Below are 6,427 nucleotides of genomic sequence, written 5' to 3' on the forward strand. Positions count from 1 at the left end.
GAGAGAAAAGATGAGGACATAACAAAAGTTATTCCTAGGGTTTAAGACTTAGGGAAATGTAGACTTGGCATAGAAAAAGAGCAGCGTAGAGAGGGGTAGGGAGACTGAGTCAGTGCTGGGCATTTTGAGTTAGGCAGAAACAAAAAATCAAAATGAAAAAGTCCAGTAGTCAGTTGGAGATAAGGTATTTGGGATTCTTTTCATGTGGCGATTATTATTGTTTTCTAATAACACATATTTGGAGGCAAACTAAAGCTAAAGCAACAATTAATGTTAATAAAAGCTATACACGATAATTACTCCCCGAAATGGATAAGAAACTGCATTTGTGACTTCATTAGTATTAGGTTCTAACCAAACGAGCCAAGATAACTCTATGATAGTATTTTTCTTAAAAGCCCAGATTTTTTTCTTTGTCTAGTCTTATTTCAGAGCCACCTTCATGAAAATGTCCAAAGCTTTTCTCTTTCTGTTTACAAAGTAGTAAAAGAACATTGAAGAGTGCAGAAACACATGCCTGTAATCCCAGCTACTGGGGAGACTGAGGCAGGAGGCTCACTTGAGCCCAGGAGTTCAAGTCCAGCCTGGGTAATGTAGCAAGACTTCATCTCTAAAAATAAAAAAAGAAAAAGAAAGGATGGAAAAAAGACAAATAGAGAAAAACATAAAGCTAAGTAGTAAAAATCCTTTTTAACAGCTTTATTGAGATATCATTGACATTAAAAATTACACATATTGAAGGTATACAACTTGACATTTGGATTTGTGTATACATTGTGAAATGATCAATACATTTAAGCTAACTGACGTATCTGTCACCTCCACATAGTTACCATTTGTGTGTGTGCATCCATGGTGAGGCAGAGTGGAGGAAGATTTAAGATCTTTCCTCAATACAATATTGTTAACTCTTGTCACCGAGATGGAATACATTAGATCTCCAGAAATTATTCATCTTGTGTAACTGAAACTTTTTTACCATTTGACCACCATCACCCCATTGTCTCCTTTTTAATAATACCTTCCACTCGAGACAGTCACCGATAATTCTGCACATATTTTTCCTGCTTTTTCCCTTTGTATTTACATGCATGCAGCTTATATGTTATATATGACTTTAACCTTACAAAAATTAGGTTACTTTTGTATCAGTAGGGTTATTTGACTTGTAAGCAGTAGAGACAAACCCTGGCTGACTTAAGCATGAAAAGGAATTTATTGGAAGGCTATTGGGGTAGGTGACAAAGCTGAAGAACCAAGCCGGAAAAGAGGAAGAACCACGCTGGAAAATCATCTTCCGTGGGTGGCATAGAGAGCAAGAGCTAATGAATACTTCTCAAAGCACTGCCATTTGGATGTATCTCCTCTAACCATTTTTAATCTTTATATCATTTCTGTTCAAGACTCAGATTTCTAGGAGAGAGAGAACTTGATTGGGTAACATTTCTAACTCTTACTCAACACTCTGATTCCTAATAGAGTGGAGAAGTTTCTCAAGGCAAGAGGAACCTGTAAACAGAAATAGGGAGGGTGGATGCCGAGCCTGCAGAAAGTATCAGGTGTCCACTCCATTGTTTTGTAACTTCCCCCATTTACCATCTGACACGTGGCTCTGCCTCATTCTTTTTAACCTAACAGTATTTTGTTGTATGGCTTTAACATTTATTTAATGAGGCACCTCTCAGTGGACACTTTGTTGAAGTTTTGCAATATTACTGACCCTACAACAGAGAATATCTTTGTACATAGGTATTTTTACACGTAAACAAATATTCTTGCAGGATGTATTCTCAGATGTGGAATTTCTAGGTCAAAGAATCTATAGATCTAAATATATAAATAGATATGGCCAAGTTGCCCTCCAAAGGGGCTTATACTCTCACCAACAAAGCATAAGAGTGCCTATTTTCCTATATCTTTGCCTAAACTGAGAATTGACAGTCCTTTTATTTATTGATTTTCTTTGAGACAGATTCTCCCTCAGTAACCCTGGGGTTCGGTGCCATGGCAGCAACCTCAAACTCTTGGGCTTAAACAATCCTCTTGCCTCAGCCTCCCCAGTAGCTAGGATTCGATGTGCCTGCCATATGTAAGGCTTTTTTTTTTTTTTTGGTAGCAACAGGATCTCACTCTTGCTCAGTCTGGTCTTGAACTCCTGAGCTCAAGAGATACACCTCCCTCAGCCTGCCAGAGTGCTAGGATTATAGGCATAAGTCACCACGCCCAGCCAGCAATCCTTTCAGTTAGTGAAAACATTTAAGAGGGTCACTGTAAACTGGGTTGAGCCTCTTCCTCTATCACCACCACACACAATACTCACTATCTTCTGACCAGTGTTGAAACCAGGAACTGAAACTAAAAAAGCATTTAAATGTCATAGGCTTGACATCAGCTCCAGTTCAAAGTTTGAATTCTCAGTTTTACTCAGCCTTAGTGGGTGTGAAGATAAAGCATTGGTATGAGCAAGATTAACTGGTTGGAACACAGGGAATGGGATGTTCGGGGACACAGTTGGAGCTCCACCTGACGTAGCAGGAAGATTCACTTAAAGTGTGGTGAAGTGTCAGGTGTGTGCCAAGTGTGTGTGTTTGAACAACGAGCTCCTAGTGTGCGAAGTGGGCTGAGGGCAAGGAGGCTGCCTCTCTCTCACCTACAGTTGAGTGAATGGGTAGGCAGAACAACCTGCACCGTTACATTTTTTTTATCTTTGCTCAGCTCATTTTATTGAATTTGTGCATGCTGAAGGTGCACACAAGGCGCCTTTAATATATATTGTGTCATTTGTACAGAGAAAGCAACTATTAAACCTATCTACAGCAGAGGAATTATTCAGAATATTGTATCATAGACTGAAAGTACAAATCACTCAATGGGACTTTTTTTTTTGGAGACAGAGTCTCACTGTGTCGTCCTTGGTAGCGTGTCCTGGCATCACAGCTCACAGCAACCTCAAACTCATGGGCTTAAGTGACTCTCTTGCTTTGGCCTCCCCATAGCCAGGAATACAGGCACCCTCCATAACGCCTGGCTATTTTTTTCTTATTGTTGTCATTGTTGTTTTTATAGCAGGCCCTGGCCAGGTTTGAACCGACCAGCCCTGGTGCGGCACCCTGACCACTGAAGTACGGGCGCTGAGCCAATGGGACATTTTTAATGGAAAATGTTGAAAACTAAAATTCTGAGTTTTAGACTCAGTTCTGCCTTATAGATATTATGTGACCTTATAATTCCCAACTGCCTATCACCTATAAAAAGAGTAAATTTCAATCTTATCACTTCATAGGGTTGCAGTTAGGGGTGAATGAGGTATATGAAATACTTTTAGAAACTGAAAGCAAAAATAGTAAAAATAAAAAATAAAACTGAAAGCACATTACGCATTATCATGTAGGCACAGCACTTCACTCATAGCAAGCTGAATAATATTTCTCCCATGATTTAAATTTTTGCAGACAGCTCACATCTTACACTGCAGCAACTCTTATCATGTTTCTCTCACGCTTCTAAATAGTTTATAAAAAACAGATTTAAGATATTATATGCCAGATACTTCTGAATACAGAAAAATAATGATGACACTTGTGTGGTCTGAAACATTTTCTTATGGTCTTGTGCTTCATCTTCACCAGCGTGGTAGTTCATGATGGGTGCTGTTTTCCTCACCGGGAGAAACTAAAATGTAGATTAAGAGATTTACCTAGAGCCACATGTAATGAGTTCATGGAGGAGCTGAAACTGACTCACACCCAGAGCATTTTTCCCTTGATTCTCAAACTTGAGAATATCAAAATTAGCTGGATACCCAGTTTTAGAGACCAATCACTTTTGTAACCCAGGTGATTCTGACTTAGTCCTCTGTGGACAGTGTCCTGAAACATGGAGAGGAGACTCCATTTCCTTCCCAAGGGTCCGTTTGCTCTGTCTTTTATTTCCCCTCCCCCATCCCCCACGACTTTCAAGGCTGTGGGCAGCTTAGACTCAGTTTGGACTCCGCAGTTTAGTTACATGTGAGATGTGTAAATGCCCAACATTGGGACTCCTGGAATTCAAAGATCAAAAGTGATTTAGTAACCTAGGAACAGAACCTTTATTCATTTAAAGAGCTTCCCCTTGGCTTTCTCCTGGTGTTTGGTCTGGGGTAGCTTTAGTCTGTGAAAAGGGCCCACTGTCCTTTGGTGCCACCTAGGGGCCAGTTACCAGTTCTCAAAAGAAGAAATGTGATGGCTCCAGGTAAAGAGGAAAAATTTAAAAAGGAAAAGAAAAACACGGGAGATGGGGAAAGAGATGCTCTATCTTTTATTTCTTAAAACAACTTTAAATTGCATTAATAGTTTAGAGATTTCCACACTAGAAAATCAGGCCCATGAAGGGTGGTGGGCTGGCTTGGCATCGGTAGCACAGTGGTTATGGCGCCAGCCACATACACTGAGGTTGGAAGGTTCGAACCCAGCCCCAGTCAGCTTAAACAATGACAACTGCAACAAAAAATAGCCAGGCGTTGTGGCGGGCACCTGTAGTCCCAGCTACTTGGGAGGATGAGGCAAGAGAATCACTTAAGCCTATGCGTTGGAGGTTGCTGTGAGCTGTGACATGATGGCACTCCGCTGAGGGCAACATAGTGAGACTCTGTCTCAAAAAAAAAAAATGATGGATTGTTCATTATTCTGTCCCTAGTGCCTGCAACAGTGCCTAACACATAGTAAGTGCTCAACAACTATTGGTTGAATGATTAGCTACTGAGTTCTGGTACTAGATACTGTGCTGTCTGAAGGATTTCTCTTGAAATGAATAGGGGCTGAAGTATACAAGATATTCTCAATTACATCAATACACAAATGTTACTGTGATTTCTATGAAAATACAAATGACTTGCATTTTCCCCCACAGTGGATGCCATCAGAGAAAAGAGGCACCTTCTTGTTCTACTTTAACATCCAGCTCAAAAGCTTTCTCCTTTCTTTGACCCTCTTAACTAGTAATAATGCCACCCTTTTCAAAAACATTATAGTATAAAATCTTAATCTCATTTATAACATGTATCACTTCCAGCCTTGCTTTCTCTTTTTTTTAACTTGCACATTTCCCCGTATTAAAGTTCTTTTATCTGCATGTTAACTGAAATTAATTCGAGATAGCTTAAGCCAAAACTAGGAAGTTTACTATAGAAATATAGGGACTTGGTGCCGTGGCTCATGTCTGTAATCCTAGTACTCTGGGAGACCAAGGCGGGAGGATCCTTGAGCTCAGGTGTTCAAGAACAGCCACCTGAGCAAGAATGAGCCCCCATCTCTCCTAAAAATAGAAAAAAAGACTCAGCACCTGAATCCCAGTGGTTAGGGTGGCAGCCACATACACCAAGGCTGGTGAGTTTGAACCCAGCCAGGGCCTTCTAAACAGCAATGACAACTACAAAAAAAAGCTGGGAGTTGTGGTGGGCACCTATAGTCCCAACTACTTGGTAGGCTGAAGCAAGAAAATCACGTAAGCCCAGGAGTTTGAGGTTGCTGTGAGCTGTGATGCCATGGTACTCTACCAGAGTGACATAATGAGACACTGTCTCAAAAATAAAATAAATAAATAATAAAAATAGAAAAAAATTAGGCATTGTGGTATACAAGTATAGTCCCAGCTACTCAGAAGACTGAGGCAGGAAGATCGCTTGAACCCAAGAGTTAGAGGTTGCTGTGAGCTAGGCTGATGGCACAGCACTCTAGCATGGGCAACAGAGTCAGACTCTGTATCAAAAAGGGAAGAGAAAAATAGATAGGAATGTCTCACAAAACCCAATAGCAGCAATACGGCTGGACTTACAGGAGGGCTTCTGACCAGTCAGGAACTTAGGCGTCAGTACATTCCCTGCACAACTTTCTTTTCCTCCTGTTTTCTTACTCTTCTTGCTGTAACCCTTGGACGTGATAGCATCAAATGACTACCACATGTGTAGTTTTTATATGCCACTTATTTCCAGCCACACATAGAGATGAACTAGTTCTGAATGTCAATTCCAAATTCCCAAGTTGGGCCACCATCTACCTCTGACTTGGTCAGCTTTGAGCCAAACATATAGTTGAGTGGATGTCTATTATACTTCCTGATGCCAGTGTTACCAAGTTGAGGACAGAAGTCATAGCGTAATAAATATTTTGATGTACCAAGACCACGTGGTTTAGATCTTTGTATGTAGTGCCATTTAAGAAATATTGACGAACTAGTGAATGAAAATATTTTACTCAACTTCTCCTTTTCCTTCTAATTTGCTTTCCTTTTCCCCTTCAACAACAATAAAAAGACAGACATGAATAGAACTGCAAGGAACAGAGTGGTTAGACCCAGAAATGATCAAACAGACTGTAATGGGAAAGATGAAAGGAAAAAGATCTCATCAGGGTTTTTTTCCCAGCATGCCCTGAACTCTGAGTTTTAAAAA

The 6,427-nt window shown here is 40.4% G+C and overlaps 1 protein-coding gene across 2 annotated transcripts in view; it reads left to right on the top strand.

The window, feature by feature from the left end:
* TAOK3 (TAO kinase 3) overlaps nucleotides 1–6,427 on the top strand; it is a 93,110-nt gene that overhangs the window by 75,478 nt on the left and 11,205 nt on the right. The window lies entirely within an intron of this gene.

Source organism: Otolemur garnettii, unplaced genomic scaffold (assembly GCF_000181295.1).
Source record: "Otolemur garnettii isolate 467f Iridium unplaced genomic scaffold, OtoGar3 scaffold00038, whole genome shotgun sequence".
Lineage (NCBI taxonomy): Eukaryota > Metazoa > Chordata > Mammalia > Primates > Galagidae > Otolemur > Otolemur garnettii.